The sequence below is a fragment of the Mauremys mutica genome, chromosome 5 (genome assembly GCF_020497125.1).
Source record: "Mauremys mutica isolate MM-2020 ecotype Southern chromosome 5, ASM2049712v1, whole genome shotgun sequence".
In the NCBI taxonomy this organism is placed as follows: Eukaryota; Metazoa; Chordata; order Testudines; family Geoemydidae; genus Mauremys; species Mauremys mutica.
In genome coordinates, this window is record NC_059076.1 from 114390758 (window position 1) to 114410906 (window position 20149).

Genomic DNA, 20149 nt, shown 5'->3' on the forward strand with positions numbered 1-20149 from the left:
AAATATAGTCCAGGATAAGTGGCAGTGGAGCGCTCATTGTGTTGACCTGATGGGAGGCGCACCAGCACTGGAATCTAGTCCAGTTGCAGAGGTCAGCGCGTCTAGTTGTGTCGCGTCTGCTATTCAAGAGTATCTGTTTAACTGCTTCCGAAGAGAGGGGATTCAGGGAACAAAGCTTTAGCTCCTTTTGAAATATGTGGGTTTTGATTAACTGTTTTGAAAGTACAGAATGAGAAAATGATACCATTTCTATGAAGCATATAACCGATCCTTCTAAATAGGGAGAATGGCCATGCATGTTGTTTTTGGGAAGGGGTGTATGTCTAGTGGCTACAGCACAGTGCTGAGGGTCAGGACTCCTGGATTCTTCTCTCAGCTCTGCAATTTACTCAGATCTCCTTTCTCTTCTCTTACCCCCTTCTGCTTCCTTTTTGCCTTTCTTGCTCTCCTACCTTTATTCCACTTGTATACTTGTTTTTTATGGGAGGCTCTTTGGCTTTTAATAGAATAGAAAAAAGTTTAAATCAGATTCCTCCGTTTAGTGGAAAAGCAGAGGAGACTCAGGCCTCCCACTGTTCCAAAGCCCTGGGTATGCTGCCCTGAGCAGCTGCGTTTTTTCAAAAGAAAAACAGTTTTTAAGAGAGAAGTGCTGTTTTATCAGTACAGTGTCTCACAGCCTTGCTCCTACTCCATTGTGGGGCTTGATTCTCCATGCCCTCAATAACCAGCTGAATTCCAAGTATTTTACTACAACTTATAACTAACACATACTTCAAAGGCCTAAAGGGCCAAACTTTCAAATCAGGCCACCTAAACTGTAGCTGTAATATTTGTTCATGCACCCACTGTATACGCAGAATGGGTAATTACATGAATGAGAGTGCCTGTTTCCATGTGCCAGTACCCATTTTCGACTTACAAATGTGATTTTTGCATGTCCACATATAGATTTTGTGAATGAAATTTAGGGAGCCTGTCTATAAATATGCCCCCGAAAGAGGGAAAGTCTCAGAGACACAGGAGACAGAGCCATGGGAAGTAGAAATGTAAAAGAGACTTTCAACTTTCCTTTAAAAAAAGGAAGTTTCCTCTCCTTTTGTGCCGATAGCTTTGAAATCCTGTACACAGGGCAACAGGGTTAAAAGGAACAAGCAGACTTCACTTCTGCAGCCAGATATATGACCTAAGATGACTCCTCCCTTCCTGCCCCAAGTTTCATGTAAAGGAGTCAAATACCTTTGAGGGGTTTGTCCCAAAGACTCATTTTCCTAGCGCCCCTCCCTTCCCCAAGTCCTCAGGCTGGCCCTTGGGTGTGACAATGGTAAATGAATAAATATTTTAAAATAGCTATTCACTTTTTAGGCCAAATTCTGTCCAAGACTTCAGTGGGGCACGATGGCTGTACATGAGGACAGAACTTGCTCCTCCCTCACACCCTGCCCATGGCTCTAATTTAAAGAAAGCATTGTCAGCCACGTATGACCACCAGAACAGGAAAATGTAACAACCTCCGATTTACAAATATCTAGACTTTGAGCTATTCCAAAGGATTTACAGAAATGGAAGGAAGCAGCTGGTGACAGTAACTAACACGCCTTTATTTCCTTCATTGACAAATTTACATTAGTTACTCAATTTGTAATTCAGTTTTAAGAGGAGACCCCCGAACACTGCATATTTGAGGGATTAAGTTGTTTGTTTTTAATGATAAATTGGGAACATATGTGTCTGCTGACTCAATGGAAAAAGGATAGAGTACAAACCCCCGGCTGAGTTTCTCAGTTGTTCATAATGGGTCTGGTACTGCAGTCATTACACAGTCTTGCTAAATTCTGAATGTGATGATTGAGGGGACTGGGCCCACTCTTGTGTGTGTAACAATCAGTGGAGGAACTGCATGGCTTCATTTAAGCTGTCGTTAGATTGATTTTTGAAGGTCAGAATAGCAATGAATGTTTTGAATAGCATGCGCTAGGCAGATCCTTCCTTTTAAGGGCATCTTGGCAGTTTTTCTGTCTAAACAAAACTGTTTCAGTTATGGGCTCCTCTAGCCTTAATTTCAAAGAATCCAAAGCTTGTTCCAGAGTAACCACAGAGGTCAGTTCAACATGAGAAACAATGGCATTTATTCTTGTGTGCAAAAAGATCAGTCCAGCTAATTCTTTCAGTGAAGAAAACACTGCTAATCTTGGGAAATTAATGTAACATGCCATACAACTTTGGGCAGCTCTACTGGAAGTTCCTGGATGCTGAGACAGAGTGAATGTGTCCCAGAGATGCTATGTGTCAAATTCACTTCACGTTCAACGTTCATTGTCACATTCACCATCACCTCATGCAGGAGGTATGAAAACAACCCTCTGTGCTTCAAGACAAATTTCTAAAAGCAGAACACACAGACTGAACCCTGCCAGACATAGCGATCTAAATGGATCCCTGACTTCAATGGAGTTACACCAAAGATGAAATTGGCCCATTACTTTCAACTTGGGTGAAATCCAGACCCCAATGACATCAATGGCAAAACTCCTATGGACTTCACTGGAGCCTGGGTTTCATCACTAGTGCTTTAATGTGTTTTGCTGCAGTGTATTGGGATATACTGTGGGAAGCAGCCCACAGTAGTTGGTGTGCATTTGCCACTCTGCACTAACTCCTCGTGCTAGTGCATGCTGCAGTTCCCACACCCATAGTCCAAACTATAGGGCCATGTAGACATAGCCCAACAGTACCCTCTGGCAGTTAGGTTAAAACATTTCCAAAGTATGTTAAGCTAGTGCACACGAAGACACTCTTACTGCACAGTAAGACTGTCCATGTTGGGAGTTAGTGCAGAGCAACTAGTGCACACTAGATAGTGTGTGCCAGCTACTGCAGGCTTCTTTCCTTGTGTAGATAAGCCCTTGGTTTATGTTACCAGTGGTTCTTAAATGTGGCCCACGGACCACAAGGAGAGAACATGTTTGGAGAAGGTGAGGATTGGGCTGCACAATCACTGGTGAGTTGCATGGAGTTTAGAACATAACAGCCATGCAATGGTCCATCTAGCCCAGTATCCTGTCTTCCGACAGTAGCCAATATCAGGTGCTTCAGAGGGAATGAACAGAACAGGTAATCATCAGGTGATCCATCCCCTGTTGCCTCTTCCCAGCTTCTGGCAAACAGAGGCTAGGGACACCATCCCTGCCCATCCTGGCTAATAATCATTGGTGGACCTATCCTCCATGAATTTATCTAGTTCTTTTTTAACCATGTTACTGTCTTGGCCTTCACAACATCCTAGGGCAAGGAGTTCCACAGGTTGATTGTGCGTTGTGTGAAGAAATGCTTCCTTTTGTTTGTTTTAAACCTGCTGCCCATTAATTTCATTTGGTGATCCCTACTCCTTGTGGTATGAGGAGAAACTAACACTTCCTTATTAACTTTCTCCACACCTGTCATGATTTTATAGCTCTCTATCATATCCCCTGCCTCCTGTTAATAGACATGGTGATCTAAATGTATTCCTTGCTTCAGCTTTTGAGCTCCTTTGTAAAGGAGAATCTGTTTTCATTTAAAGATCAAAGTCAGTCTCTAGCCCTTCTCCTTGAGAATGTAGCCTTGAAAACCATACACTGATGTCAACCCATTGTGAAGGTTAAAAGGAATATACAACTGGGCTCCATTCCTGCAGCACGAGGCTGCAGGGACATAAAGAAAACCACTTCCCTCCCACATACATAGACACAGAAGAGTGTAGAATAAATCAGTTAAGTTTGGGGTATATCTCCAAGAATCATCTCCTCAACACTCCCCCCATGTCCTTAGGCCATCCTGGGCATAGCACTGTGATTATCCAGGACAGAAATGAGCTATCTGCTGTTGTATTGTATGTGGGGTGGGAAGGGGTGGGGAGGTAGAGTGTAGGTGGCAAAAATTATTTTTGTAACTCTGCTGCTTAAAATGGTCAGCCCCCTCCGAGTGTACTCGACATCCCTGTGACTGCAACAGCCACTGCAAGGGAACTCACTCCTTGTGTTTCCAATCAGGGCCTCTAGGGTGCTCTTAAGTAATGGGGAAACAGTAGGAAAGTGCTGCTTACCTAAGCCAGGGAGAGGAGGGGAACCCCCTCCCCCAGCTGTTAGCAGAGGAATGGGAGCTCTGCTCCCAACACTGCCCCTTATTTTAACTGCTGCTTATAGGGGTGCACCACTCTGTCCCCACAATTCCAGGAGTGGGATTCCTATAGTCACTACAACCCATCTGTTTCTGGTGATGCTTACCTGTCCCACCCCCAGGGGCGGCGCTATGTTTTTTGCTACCCCAAAACACGGCAGTCAGGGAGCCTTCGGCAGCATTTCTGCAGGAGGTCCGCTGGTCACTAGAAAGTATGTTTAGTGAAGGAATGGCATGAAGAAGGTGAGAAATAAAACAGAATACATAAGTTACAGTCTAGTCTAGCAGAGGGAATGTTTCCTGCAGAGAGGCAAGGTCTGTTAAGTGTCCCAATACAGAACAATACTCCCTGGCTTTAATTCCAGACTCTCAACAGATGTTTTAGTTTATGAAATGGTCTGATTTTGAGTTTGGGGTCTTTCTAAATGGGGGCATGAGATGAAAATAGCATTGTGGTCTTGATGGAGTTTTCAACTCTCTAACAAGATTTAGTAAAGATATTTGCTTGAGTTCAATCAGTTTTATTATATAGCCCAGCTTTAAAGTTTGAGAAGCATAGTACTTACAGATGAGGAAGACCTAACTTAGTGGCTGGTCTAAAGGCACATTCAATATATTTAAACCAATACAACACAGACTCCAGTCCATCTCTCTACTCTATTCACCAGTACTACCACCCAGTATCATGTGCTATTCTTTTGTGAATAGTGGATCTAGAAGTGTTCAGTGAAACAGGGGCTGAGCACTCCAGAGGAGCAGGAGTTCGTGTGTGCCTATTGCTAACCTGTACAGAGACAGCGAGGCCTGCAGATGCCTGCAAGGCAGTGCTTGTGTTGCCAGAGGCTGATGGTTTCAGGGTATTGATCCACAGCAGGTACAGACAAGACTTTCTCACAGTACCGGCAGGGGCGGCTCTAGGATTTCCACTGCCCCAAGCAGGGCGGCACGCCACGGGGGGCGCTCTAGTGGTCGCTGGCCCCGCGGCTCCGGTAGACCTCCCGCAGATGTGCCTGTGGAGGGTCCGCTGGCCCCACGGCTCCAGTGGACCTCCCGCAGACACGCCTGCGGATGCTCCACCGGAGCCGCGGGACCAGCGGCCCCTCCGCAGGCACGTCTGTGAGAGGTCTACCGGAGTCGCGGTCTCTGTGGGAGGTCCTCCGGAGCCGCCTGCCGCCCTCCCACGGGACGCTGCCCCAAGCACGCGCTTGGCGCGCTGGGGTCTGGAGCCGACCCTGAGTACCGGCAGGTGGTGGTGAGGTGCCCTGGGAATTGTCACAGTGGAATAGTCAGCAGGATTTACTCCCAGTTTTCTGGTTAGCTAAGGATCATGCTCCATGCACTGAAATACCAGATAATATAGTTACTCAGCAATTCACAAGTGAGAAGTTTGGGAACAGGTAAAGGAAAGGTTACAGTCTATTGTCTTGTGTTTATTTCTAATGGGGAATTGAGCAGCAGAAAAGGCAGGATGAGCAAAGAAGCATCTGTTAAGTATGCCAAAAAGCAGCTGGAAGAGTTGTGTACAGAGTGCTGCTTACCTACTAGCAGAAGAAAAAAAGTGGAAGACTTAAAGCCCTACTAGTGGATTATGACAAGTGACAAAAAGGACAACTGGATTCCCCGAAAATGCCTAAAAATTTAAGGCATGTCTTCACTACCAACATTAAAGTGCTGTTGCAGCAGCACTTTAACATGGCTGGGTAGTTGTGGCACCAGCGTGGGGAGAGCTCTCCCCATGCTGTAAAAACACCCCCCCACACGAGGGGAGTAGCTCCCGGCGCTCGTGCACTGTCTACACTGCCACTTTACAGCGGTGAAAGTGGCATCGCTCAGGGGTGTGGTTTTTTGAGAGAAAGTTTCAGTGCTGTAAAGTGGCAGTGTAGACAAGGCCTCAGAAAATCAGCAAGGCACAGCCAACAGGAAAACTGCCCTGCAGAAAGAGCTGGCTGGACTGGAGATGGACAAGTGGGAAAGGAATGAGAGCACCAGAGTTGGGGAGCTGCAGAGAGAGACAAAGAGCAAGAAGTAGAGAGAGCTGCCCTAGAAGCAACCCACCAGAGAGCACTGGTGCTAGAAGACAAAAAGGGCGAAGCCTGAGAAGTAAAAGCCCTAGGAAAGGAGAGAGGCAGCCCACCCTGAACATATCAGACCTACAAAAACTGATTCTTTAGCACACACGTAACACTCACCGGGGATCACACAGCTGGCACAAGCTGGTGCCCAGGTTACAGAGGGACCAACTGCATTGAAGAATATCTAACCACCTTTGAAAATATAGTGCAACACCGACAGACCTCGGTTGTCATCGGGTGGGATTGAAACTGGGGTCTCTGGAGCTTAGTGTACGAGTCTCCACAGCATGAGCTAAAAGCCAACTGGCTGTTAGCTAAGGCTGTAGAGCAGACTCATTTTCTCTCTCTCTAAGTGGTCTCAGTGCCACTAGATGGGACACACCACCACACCCAGAAGGCATGTGGGTTACATATGCACTATACATAAAATCCCTGATGAACAGAGAATGACTTTCCTACTTCCTAAATTGACTAGTAAATTTTTACAAGTATTTAATATGGATGCTGGTGAGGCTATGACATATGTTCAATTCAAAGAGTCTGTGTTAAAAAGGTTTCAGATTACTCCAGAAGCATATTGCCTCAAATTCAGAAACCTCAAAAAAGTTGATAAGTTAAGTCACGGCAAATATGTGCATAAGATGGTGGATTATTAGAGAAAATGGATAAAGAGTAGAGGGGCAGAAGCCCATAACAAGTTGGGAGACCTGATTGCTCAGGAGCAGTTCTTTGAGGTCTGCGCTGAGGAAGTGTGAGCCACTGTATGGGAGAAAACTCCAACATCCGTGGAAGCAGTTGCTGAAGTGGGTGACTCGTACATACAGGTAAGACTATTCAGGGTCTGCAACTCTAAAGGAAAAGGCAAAAACCTGGGATAAAAGTGGGTTCCCAGTTTGTCCCTGGGAATAAGGGAGCGAAGTCCACACCACTCCAGTAACGGTCTCCTCCTCATAGCCCTAACTATTGGGCCACAGCCCAAAAAGAGGCCCCTAAAAGGGTTACTCCTGTGGGTCTCTTGATCACATGAAAGGCAATGCCCCAAGTGTGGGGGATCCACATTCACTCCCCAGTCTGTTCAGGTTAATGCAGCTACACTGGAGCCAGACTTCAGTGGTGGTAGAGGGAGCCCTGGTTAACTTTGTCAGGTCTGACCTCCTGGAAATAGACAAGGTTTACAAAAAATGACCAAAATAAATGGTAGCGTGTAGCAGCAGTGATGAGAAACTGGCGCTCAGATTTCCCTTGTCCAGCGGGATAGGATTTATGAGCGCTCTACCCTCCTTGGGGAGGAGTTGAAAGTACTAACTTTAAGACAGTTTAAAACCATGGTGCCTTTGGCCTGCATCAATTGGAATGGGAAGGTTTAAGGGGTACTTTGAAAGTGGGAGTTCTTAAGAATTTACCAGCTGATGTTCTGGTTGGGAATGACAATACCACTGCCCAAGGTTGTTAATATGGTGACCTTTAGTAAAGTGAAATATATCCCTCATTCAGAGGCAACCTCCAAGGTGGGAAAAGCAGCTGAGGAATGGAGGAGAAACCTCTGCACCCTTGTCAGCAGAGAGGGGCAATGTGTCTCAAGGAAAGAGTGTGGGGGATTCTTACCCCCTGCCTGCACCAGATCTCCAGGCAAGCAGAAGCCAAATGGAGTTTGCTGCAGAACAGAGGACAGATCTAGAAAGCATAAAGACAGCCAGTCTCAGTAATGCCCCATATAAAGAGAACAGGGGAAAGTTCTTTACAAAAAGGGAAGGCTATATAGGGAGACCCCAGTGGGGCAAAAAAAAAAAAAAAAGCCTGGGGAACCTATAAGCCATTGACTGATCTCTCAAAACATTGTGCAGTTAATGTTACTAGCCCAAAACTATGCTTTTGCAGGCCACCTGGGAACACAGACATATGAAAAATTTAAGAAAAATTGTTATTGGCCCAATATCCAAAATGAGGTAAAGGATTACTGCAGAACTTGTGACTTACGTCAGAAGTGGAAAAAGGCTGTAAGGTGCTGCAAGGCTCCCTTGCCAATAATCAAGGAAGTGTTTTATAGGGCTACCATGGACATGATAGGCCCACTAGCTAAGCCTACACAGAGGAAAAATTATATTGGTGGCAGTGGATTTCACGACTAGGTATCTGGAGGCAGTTGCTCTGCTTAAGAATATAGAGGCTGAAACAATTGCTAAGGCCCTGTTCACTGTATGCAGCCAAGTAGGTTTTCTAAAAGGAGATTTTAATCACATTTGTTGGTCAAATTTCATATCCCAGCTATTTAGTGGGCAATGGAGGATGTGTGGGGTGAAACAACTGTGATCTGCCCCCAAATCTCACCAGAGAATCCTGGGAGGATGGCTGTGAGATAGAGGGGGAGCCAGTGGCTTAATATATGCAGAGGTTTAGAGAAGATTTAAAGAATGGTAACGGCTCAGCAAAACCTCACAAAAAGCCACGCTGCTCAAAGTATGGTATGACAACAGTACCTGTAAGCAATGATTTGATGTGGGTGACTTGGTGCCAGTGTTTGTAAAAAAAAAAAGGGACAAAATGCACACCTCATGGGAGGGGCCTTTTGAGGTTCTGGAAAGGGTTAACAATGTTATCTACAATATACAAAGGCCCAACAACAAGGCTGCAACACAGACTGTGCATGTAAACAGGTTAAAAGCATATCACAATCGAGAAGCCATCGTAAACGTGGTATGCTGTGCAGAGGAGGTTTCGCAGACTGCGGTGCCCATTGATTGGACGGCTGAATGCCACAGTGACACGTCACTAGAAAGCATTGTGGTACATGAGGAGTTATACTCATAACCCCGCTGAAAAGGCAGAGGTTGTTGCTGTCCCCCTGGCGAGTATTTTCCAACAGACCAGGTCTGACCTATAAAATGGTCCACAGGATAAACACTGTGGGGCCACAACCTGTCCCCAGCAGATCATATCGGACCACTGGAAAGACGCAGGAGCAAATTTGAAAGGAGATAAAAGCGTGCTGGACCTGGGGATAATTAAAGGACTAAAGAGCCCTGGGCTTCTCCAGTTATAGTGCTCCAAAAAGAATGGGACCATAAGGTTTTGGTGTTGATTACAGAAGCTTAACGCTGTCACATTTCATGATTCATACCCTAGACCCAGAATTGATGATGTTGGACACTCTAGGTCGGACAAGATACCCGAACACCCTAGACCTAACAAAAGGGTATTGGCAGATCTCCTTAGACTGTGAAGAGCAGAAATAAATCTGCCTTCATTACTGATTCAGGACGTTCTGAGTTCAAAGTGTTCCCTTTTGGATTAATTAATGCAGGAGCCACATTTCAGAGGCTTGTTAATCGGGTGTTAACTGGATTGCAGGACTTGTCTCTGGCCTACATTAATTATATTGCAATTTTCAGGAATTCCTAGTCAGACCACAAAAATCACTTGGGAATTGTGCTGATCAGACTCAAAGATACAGGGCTCACAGTAAGAGTGTCCAAGTGTAAAACAGGCAATAAGAGTTCCTTATCTAGCTCACTGGGTAAGAAGAGGACGGATTTCCCCAGACCCCTTAAAGGTGGAATCCACTGTTAACTGGCCTGTACTCCAAACCAAAGAACAAGTCCAGTCTTTTATAGGCTTGACTGCCTATTTCTGCCAGTTTGTAAGTGGTTTCAGTAACATTTTATCTACTATCAGGTTTATGCAAAAAGACAAAACCCAATAAAGTAGTGTGGATGGCAGCTTGTCAGAAAGACCTTGATGAGGTAAAGAAAATTCCATCAGGAAAGTCTATTCTGCTCAGTCCAGATTTTGACAAGATGTTTGAACTGTGCACTGGTGCATCGGGCACAGGTCTAAGAGCAGTACTGATGTTCTTGCAAATAGGTGAAAGTAAGTATCCCGCTGCTTTAAGAAAAAAAAAGACGCCCAGAAAACAGAACTATTCTTTCATAGAAGAAGAATGTTATGCAATTGTGTTAAGCAGGGAATTCATTGTCCTGAAAGGCCACTTGCCATTGATATGGCTACACAGGACAAAAGGTACTAACTCAAAACTGCTACTGTGGAGCATTGTTCTCCAAGTGCACATCACCAAAAATTCGATGTATTATTTCACCAGAAGTGAAATGCCTTCAAGCTGCATGAAAATTTTTAAAACACACCATAATAGAGGCTCAAATTAAATTGCATAGTAAGAGGACAGTAGCAGAACAGAAGCACTCTTTCACACATTGAACTAAAATAGAATGGACACTGCATCATCTACTGCAGGAATTTCCACTGCCCATGGCTGTGGAATTGGAGTCTCAAGGACATTAAGGCTTAATAAACATTCATGATAACCAGTCAAACAGAATACAGAACACACAGCACTTGCATCACCAGGGCTCTATTGTTATAATTGTATAATTTAGAACTTCATTTGCTAAAACATTAAAAGCAATAATAAAAATATATAAACAAGTGAAAAAAACATGGCATAAGGGGTATACATTTTGAACTTGGACACATTGTCTGCTATTGAACTAATAATTTGATTAGGCTACTCAATATTGCAACAGTTGATTCCAGTGCTTAGCTGAAGAAATTATCTTTATTAGGAATTAATTTATAGGGAAGTTCTCCTGTGCAAACCCACACATTCTAGCTTTAACAACATTACACATCTGCAATGTCTGTCTCAGAATCAGCAAGAAAACATGCTCTCTCTCAGGGCTGGTCTACACTAAGGGGGAAAATCGATATAAGATACGCAACTTCAGCTACGTGAATAATGTAGCTGAAGTCGAAGTATCTTATATCGATCACTTACCCGTCCTCATGGCGCGGGATCGATGTCCGGGGCTCTCCATGTCGACTCCGCCACCGCCGTTCGCGGTGGTGGAGTTCCGGAATCGATAGGAGCGCGTTCGGGGATCGATATATCGTGTCTAGATGAGACGCGATATATCGATCCCTGAAAAATCGATCGCTACCCGCCGATACGGCGGGTAGTGAAGACGTAGCCTCACAAACAGGTGCTATGTATAGCCAACAGGAGTCTACCATATGCTTTAAAAAATGTTAATGAAGGGCTAGATTGTCCCAGAAAGGCATCTATCTGAATAGGGTGTGTGCCCCAGGAGAAGTGCAGTCCCTTCCTGAGCTCTTCAACATCATATAGGATTGTCCAGCCTGCTCCCATATCTCCCAAACCCTTTGGGACACTGCACATCCCTAGGGCACAGGAAGGAAACAGCACATTCCTATGCTCTCCTGAGTGCAGAGCCTGCTACTGTCTGTTCTTTGCAAAGGGAACTGTTATGCATCAGTCCTTGGCAGAGCACCCCATTTTAAGAACTACATGCAGAAATGGATGATTTTAGATTAAGCCTTTACCCTAAGACATTAGTGCAACATGATGCACAGAATGAAGACTGCTATTTTTGAATGGCATCAATTGTGAAATGAAACTCCGTGGGTAAGAAAAGTCAGCAGGTCATTCACCCGCCCCCCGGGTGGCGGGGTTCTTCCTCCCCAGAGAAGTGCCCATGGTGCCTGGCATTCAGCCTGCAGCTTAAGGCAGGCTCCACACTGTCGCAAGGGGGCTGCATCTTGCCAGAGCCCATGGCCATCTTGCAGCCCTCTAGCCACTTCTGGCTCACTGGGGGGCACCATTTCAGATGTGGAGGGGAGGGGGGGGGCATTTTTAACCGTGATTCCAGGGGCTACTTAGGCACCTGAAAACTCTAGGTTTTTTTTGCAGATAATAACTAAGAAATTATCTGTTGATTTCACCTTATCCAAAGATATTTCCATCAATAATAACTGAAATTTACAGATTGGGAAAGCAAGAAAAATGCTGCTTGAGAACTTGCTAGAGTCAAAATCCGGTGATTTAGACTTCCGAATTAGGCTGGTTAGTGACAAGTGAATGAATAGTTAAATCAACAAATCATTTCTGGGTTTTAGGATATTTATTTTGTATATCTTGACATAGGATATTGACACGTTGTGGCTTTTGCAGTGTTGTTGTAGCCATGTTGGTACCAGGATATGAGAGCCACAAGGTGGGTGAGGTAATACCTTTTATTGGACCAACTTCTGTTGGTGAAAGAGAGAAGCTTTGGAGCGCCACAGAGCTCTTCTCTGGGTCTGTGAGCCCATGAGCTCTGTGGAACTTAAAAGCTTGTCTCTTTCACCAACTACGGTTGGGCCAAAAAAAAGATATTACCTGACCCACCTTGTCTCCCTCAGTTTGTGTTTTAACAGCTTTAAAGCTTGAACTCTTTGAATATCAACTTCTGTCAAATAATTATCTAACCTTCCATCCCCACCCCAAATTTCCCACAACTGTGAAAATTTAAAATTTAAAATACAAAAAAGTGTAACAAAAAATCAAAATTACCCAAAGTTATAAAAACAATAAAAGTTGAATTCTACCAAGCCTATTTATAAGCCACCAGAGCAGCAGGGTTGAAGCATGTGTGGGAGGGCGGAATCTATTCCCACTAGAGAGAGATCTCAGTTTAAGAGCCTGATACTTTAAGTCACAATCACGCATTGTCCTCATACTAACAGCAGGAACCCCATCGACTTCCAGAGGATGAGCAAGGCTTGCAGGATATGGGATTAAGTCAGCGATGGCAATAAAGAAAGGAGTTTCTTTATTCTTGATGCAGTATAGAAATGTGCACAATGCTTCGCTCAATAGCTCAGACAAGGCCCCCCTGTCCCAAGGAATTTCAGTATACTGGTGGAAACAAACAGTTTAAAAAAATAAAGCCTGAGGGTGGGGATAGGCAATTGGGGATTGAAAGAAAGGGAGATCACAGCAGGCAGGCACCACCTACTTAATGGTTAATCTGCTATTAAAACTCCAGAGCCACAGTGCTGGGAACATCCCCCCTGGAACAGGGCATAGTACACAGTGAGTCAGCATGCTACTTTCTACCTACTGTGGCCCCCATTCCTGCTCCTGTTCAGATGGAGGCACCCCTGCTCTGGAGGAGTTACCTGGCTTGTCCAGCTGCCCTCTGCAGTTTAGGTCCATCCACCCTCTCCAGCACTGCATGTCTGAACGCTGCTCACCTGCCTGGCTGCCTCTAAGTCCAGCTGGCTCTCGGCAGGTCAGGTGGGCATGGGACTTGGGAGGTACCAAACTCACAGTTCTGCACAGTGCCCTGAGCAGTGGCCCAGCGCACCCACCCTTAAGGCCCGCTCTGTCTATTAGCATTATAACAATTGCTAATGAAGAGATGGTGGAAATTCAGAAGGAAATTAACAGGAAGAAGTAAACAGTGTGTGTGTGGGGTGTCTGTCAGTCCATTCTGGTATATTTGGGTGTGGAGAGACACACCCTAGCATCCTTCACTAAGGAAGAAACAAATTCACTGTTATTTTACATGACAAAGGGATCTCAGCCAGGCTTTTTTGAAAACACTGGGGAAGGAAAACTATCTTGTAAGAGATAGATGAATGCCTTGTTGGTTAAGTTTTGTCTCCAAAAAGCATGATATGATTTTATGTGTAACATTTTGTTTCCAATACTCTATTACTTGAATCTCTGTTAATAAGCTATATGCCTATAGTGACAACAAGAATAAGTTACGTGCTGTGTGTTAAGTGGAGATACTGAGTTACATTTTACAAGTTGGTATGTACTGTTCCTCTGGGAGTAGCAAATCTAATAGTTCTGTGAGTGTTCAGTCAAACAGGGGCTGAGTACTCCAGAGAGATGCTTGGAAGACCCGAGTGTTGATGTGTGCCTATTGCTAACCTGCAGAGATAGAATGAGGCCCACAGAGGCCTGGAAGGTGGTACATGTGTTGCCAGAGGCTGGTGGTTTCAGGGAGCCAATCCACAGCAGGTACATACAAGAGTTTGTCACGCTAAGGGCAGGTGATGGGATACTAGATGTGGAGGGCTCTGAGTTACTACAGAGATTCTTTCCCAGGTGTCTGGCTGGTGGGACATGCCCACATGCTCAGGGTCTAACTGATCACCATATTTGGGGTTGGGAAAGAATTTTCCCCTGGGTCAGATTTGCAGAAACCCTGGTTTTTATCCTTCCTATGCAGCCTGGGGCATGGGTCACTGACAGGTTTAAACTAGTATAAATGGTTTAAACTAGTGTAAATTCTCTATAACTTGAAGTCTTTAAACCATGGTTTGAGGACTTCAGTATCTCAGCTAGAGGTTGGGGCCTATTACAGGAGCAGGTGGGTAAGGTTCTATAGCCTGCAACATGCAGGAGGTCAGACTACATGATCGTGATGGTCCTTTCTGACCTTAAAGTCTGTGAGGTGGTGGGGGAGGTGCCTCAAAACCCTGTGTACCCCTGGTGGGGGCCATTTACTGGCTGGAGTAAGTCCTACAGGCTGCACAGCCCCAATGGTATGGTTGGGGGGATGAAGGGAATCAGAGGAACTGAACAGACAGTCACTGAGCCTTAAAATTCCACTTGCCCTGAAGGGTACATTCCACTGAACTGCACTGAGCTCCTGTTAAAAAGACAGCCCCTTCCTGCAAGGCAGGCGGCATTCTCAGGCCTGAGGGCTGTTGGGAGTAGTGTAGTACAGGAGGAGGAGAGCCTTGCTTGCATGAGCCCCTCTCTCAGTCTGGGCAACTCTAATGCTGGCTGCCATGCAGTCTTGAAGAAGAGGTGTGGTTGTGGCTTGTGGAGCAGGTTGCTCTTTCCCCAACCTGTTGCAGAGTCAATATCCACAACTTGCACAGCTCAGAGGGCTACCGATTGTTCTGAATTCACACCCGCATTTTCATAGAATTTCAGCTTGAAAAGAAAGAATCAATCACATCACCACAAGTGGGAGGACTGTAGAATTTATGCACTGCCATGAATAGCTTGTTTTGTGCACTTGGCAGGCAGACAAATGATGTTTCATAGACATCCAAATAATGTTAACTGGAGACTCTCACCTACGCAGAACAGGTTTGTGTGCAACAGCTGACAAACACTTATTCTCATTCTACAATGTGCAGTCTCTTCCCAGATTGCATACAGCACACTGTCCACATACCAAGACCACACAGTAGGTTAGTAACTTTGATTTTTTTTTTAAAGGCTATCATGTCAGCTAATATCAAATGACTTTTTTGCTGGAAAATATTAGGAATTTCCTTAACTTTGCAAGGGTGTGACCCTGAAGCAAAATGATTTAATATTTACAAAATCTTTTACAGAACACATTTTTCAGGAAACCACAGCAGCAAAGCTTAAGTGAATTTATGAAATGTTGGAATCTTTCATGAGAAAAAAACCTCTCAATTTTTGCGTTGGGCTGATGGAATGAAAGATTGAAGCTAAATATGTAGAACTATGTCTACAGATGAAAGACAATTAAATTAGTGCCCAAACCTGACAAAAATAGACTTTTTAGAAATAATTTTAGTCAGATGTGTGTATCTTGGATTTAAAAAAAAACCTGTCAGTAAACTTTCTAAGAGCAATGTTAAGTTCATAAATGTCATGGTGCCTTATTCTTGTGTTACAAGGCAGAACATATAAACAGATTTAGCAGCAGCAGATTTTTAATGTAATCATATGTGGTCTAATGAAAACAAATCTACATTTTCCAAAGGCACCACATTTTTGTTCCTTTGATTAAATGCTTTCAAATAAATCAGAACAGCAAAACAGAACCAGTTACATCTTACCTTACTTTGGAGCAGATAATATCAAATTTTCCACAACGACGATATGCTTCCTTGTGTTTGTCCCATAAATTTTGCAACTTCAATCAAATAGATGCAGGTTGGTGGTTCAAAGTCTTTCAGAGAAAAAAAGTAAAATGCCTTAATGACAAATAATGCACTTCTCTGAACATGAAAAGTTATTTAAAGCCTGAGTCTCTTGTATTAAGCCTTGCAACTGTCTTTCTCAGCTAAACAAATTCCCACCCCTTTTCTCGGACACTTGCCAACTCCTCTAATTTAAAGCGACTGTCAGGCTTGCTATAAAACTGCCAGTATAGAGGAATGAGCAAGTGCGAACTCCAGGCTGAAGCAGCATGACCTATAGTTCTACCAGCGAGTATAGACTCCCCAGGTAATGTGATATAATATTTGAAAAAACATTTAGGACCAAGTTTACACAAAAGACATGGGGAAGGGACAAGACTCAAGCTGTTCCTAGCACACACTCCCCTTAATATGGGATTTGGGAGAAGGAGTATTGGCCTCAAAGTGAAGGGAGAATGCATGGCCTTGAATACACACTGAATGCAAGGATCCACAGTAGTGGCCTAATCCAAAGACCACTGAAGTCAATCAAAAGATTTGCATTGACTTCAGTTGGCTTGGGAGTGGGCCCTGAATCCTTGCCTGTCCTGATCTCAGAATATCTACTTTCTGTGGATTTCCTAATCCTCTATGCTTTTTTCCTGGGCTTCCCACACTTCTCCCAGCAGCATGGCTGGCTTATTGATTGTATTGTTGATCCAGTGTTATGTACTCCCACCCCAGGAAGGGGAAACGTACAAGTCCTGAATGGGATTTTACTGCTGCTCACTTGTCTGAATGTCTCTCTGCGGGAATATTGATGGGTTTCACCAGGGAGCCTGATACACTCATTACAGGTGGCTTTGCCTTCTGAGATCCTGCAGAGCCCTAGCCACAAAAGCCAAGATTTTCAAAAGTGTCCACTAACTTGGGGTATCTCCATTCTGAGTTGCTCAAATTAAGACATCCTAAAAATAGAGGCACCCAGAGTTTGTGAAAGTTAGGCCACAGTGTTTATGCAGAAAGGGCCACAGACTCAGATGGAAGGGTAAGCAATTTCCAGAGGATCTAACACATTCTTGGGAACGTCATTTGAGCAGTTTTGGGGGAATTAGTGTGTATTTGTCTCCATAGCATAGAACATCCTTACAAATATGAGTTAACTTTGTGGAATGATTTTAAAAAAATGGATGCTCAGGCCTATATTTTCAAATGTGATTGAAGATTTTTGGGAGCTTCAATTTGGGGGAACCTCACTTCCAACTCCTTAAAGGATCCTGATTTTCAAGGGGGAAATGCTCATAAAACTTTCTGAAAATTGAGTCCATTTAAGGTGTGCCTCAAGTTGGTCACCCAAAGTCACTTTTGAAAAAAAAATTAGGCCCCCTTGAGTGCTGTTGAAGAGGCATGCAGTTTATTATAAACTGAATTAGTATACGTCAATGTTAATTTTTTCTCGCAAAACTATAACATTAACAAGCACTTGTCTAGAGAAAGAATGTATTACTGAAATGTACAACTGTTGCTGAAAGATGTAATGCAAAGGTCTCTGATACCTAACCAGCCAAAACCAAGATATCAATTGTAAGAAGTTTATAGAGGATTGTTACTTTTTTAGAATATGCCCAGATTTAGTTGCAATTTTCATGACTTGAAATACTACATGTTTGATATTTTAATTTATAGTTCGAGAAATGTGCTCTGTTTTGGATGAAGACTAGGATATAAGATGCCGCCAGTGAGGAGAGAAAAGGTTTAAGGAAAACTAAACTTTAGTATTTGCTAATGGAGTCCTTTGTCAATACTAAATTATATTAGTCAGGCTATAGCACACTGTTAAATAAATTAGATTATTATATGAAAGCTCTGGTGTTTGTTATGAATGAGTCTCATTGTCCCCAAAGTATGGTTAGAGTATTTTTTTTTTGTTTTGTGAACCTGCTGGCACACTTTACTTCGTTGAGTAGTGGCACCACAATTCAACAACTCTTTGAAACCAGTCGAAGATACAAATGCTAATCCATACTGTCTGCTTCAGTGTATCAAGTCGGTCAAAAAAAATGTCTGGCATTTGTGTAGCTTAAGCCTCAGTTTGGAATGAGATGCCAGACTCTACTATTGTGTCAGGTATCTAACTGCGGTGCTTACCTGAATTAGCTGAAAGGCCCACCTTAAAGTGGCATCCCTTCTATTGATCCACAACCCAAGCAACCAGTGGTGTAGCCAGGTTCTAAGTGCAGGGGAAGCAAACATAAAAAAGGCGCCCCCCCTTGGCTCCTCTCTGGCCACGCCCTCCTTGGCTCCTCCTCCAGCCACTCCATGCCCCCCCCTTTGGCTCCTCTGGCTGCGCCATGTCCCCCCCACCCTTGGCTCCTCCGGCCACGCTGCGGCCATGCCGCGCCCCCCCCCAGACACCCCGCTCATTGGGTCTGCGCTTACCTGGCTGCCCAGGTGCCTCTAATGAGCTACCTCCTCCTCCCCCACAGCGCTAGGGCACCCAGCTCCTGCTGGTTCCTGCTGAGCCTGGCGCGACCTAGGAGCTGGCTCCCCATGGGGAATGGAGACCAAGCCCTGCCCGCTTGCCAGGGGCAGAATGCAATGCCCCGCATGCTGCCCGTTTACAAGGGCGGCAAACACCAAAGCGCGTCTTTCCCTTGAGGTGCCTGCCCTCTGGCCATCCTGCGCTGGCGGGAGAGCGGGAACGGGGAGGAGAGGGAGGCAGCTGCAGCTAATCCCCTGTTTGTGGCCAGGCTTCCCGCAGCAGCCGTGCGGGGCCCGTTTGCCCCACGTGGCAGTGCACAGCCCTCCTGGCCAGGCACGGGCGGCTGCACTGGAGTCCTGCAATACGCGGCTCTGGCTGCGCCCGTGGAGAGGAGCTGGGAGGGAGACTCGCCGCTCGCACACCCCCACCTGTGTGTGCACGTTAGTGCTACTGGGGAGAGGGGGAGGAGGCTGGAGCCCTGCGCTCCCTCACCCACCCACCACAGCGGTCGCTGCAGCCCTCGCTGCTGCTGGCCCCTGCACCCGTGAAGCAGCAGGTACAGCCCCCTGTGGGCGGCACTGCTCAAGGAGCACTTTGCACCCCACCACCTGGGGAGCTGGAGCAGCAGCAGCACCTGTGCCTGGGCAGTGGCAGCACCTCCTTCTGTCACTCACTTTCTTCTCCCTCGCTCCGAGCCGGGTGCCCCGCTGCAGCCCCTCCATGCTGCGAAGCTGCGGGCACTCTGCCTAGTGCCGGAATGTCTTGAGCTGCCGCCACAGCAGCTTCCCCGCTCCCGCTGTCAAGCCACGCCGTGCAGGGACCCAGCGCTCCGGCAGCTCCCAGACACCCCACTCAGGCACCACTTTTGAAAAATGTGCCGAGGGGAAGCAGCTGCTTCCTCTGCACCCCGCTAGCTACGCTACTGCAAACAACCCTGTTTCCCTCCCCAATTCTCATCTCCAGTTTCCCCTATTTTGATTATTTTCAGTGGTGTGACAAAGCTCTGTCCTTGTCTCCATGGGTCCTGCATTTCCTGATGGATTTCGCTAGCCTCAGAGGCTCACTGTGACCCTCCACTTAACCCTTCTCTCTCTAGAGACAAGGGTCACAATCTACTTAGCCATTTTCCTCATAAGCCAGTAAGGGAGGTGAGGAGAAGCTATCCTCCCTTGCACAGTCTCAGTTGTCTCCCAGTCTCAGTGATTAATCAGGGGAGCAAAGGGGGGAGCCCGGGCCCACCCTCTACTCCAGGCTCCAGCCCAGGGACCCTAATAGCATCAGCTATGGTAGCTGACCTTTTAAGAACAGGACACGTACAATTCCCTGGGCTACTTCCCGACAGCAGCCCCCATTTCCTCAAGCTTCACTTCACTCTTACCTCAGGGCCTCCTTCCTTGTGCCCGATATGGTGTGTACAGCTCAGTCTCTCCAACAGCACAACTTCTCACAGCTCCTGATGTGCACCCACCTGACTAACTGGGAGGCTTTTAACTAGTTTCAGCCAGCCCCTGATTGGCTTTAGGTGTCCCAATCAACCGAGCATCCTCCCTGCCTTCTGGAAAGCTCTTAAGTGACCCCAGGTGTCTTAATTGACCTGGAGCAGCTGCCATTTACGTATCATGGTACCAGGGATTTGTTTAACCTGTGGCTAATATATCTATCTCCACTACTTTTCTATTGCCATCTGGCCTTGCCCCGTCACAGTGGGTTTAGGGAAACTTGAGATGCCTTTCCCCCTTCCCAA

The 20149-nt window shown here is 45.6% G+C and overlaps 1 protein-coding gene across 1 annotated transcript in view; it reads right to left on the minus strand.

Moving 5' to 3' along the window:
* Positions 1–19892, minus strand: part of C1QTNF7 (C1q and TNF related 7) — an 85837-nt gene extending 65945 nt beyond the window's left edge. Inside the window, exons 1-2 of the mRNA XM_045019143.1 lie at positions 19784–19892; positions 15861–15973 (exon numbers count right to left, since the gene is read on the minus strand). The gene's annotated coding sequence lies outside the window, so the exon portion shown is untranslated. The remainder of the gene's footprint in view (positions 1–15860; positions 15974–19783) is intronic.
* Between the last annotated feature and the right edge of the window lie 257 nt (positions 19893–20149).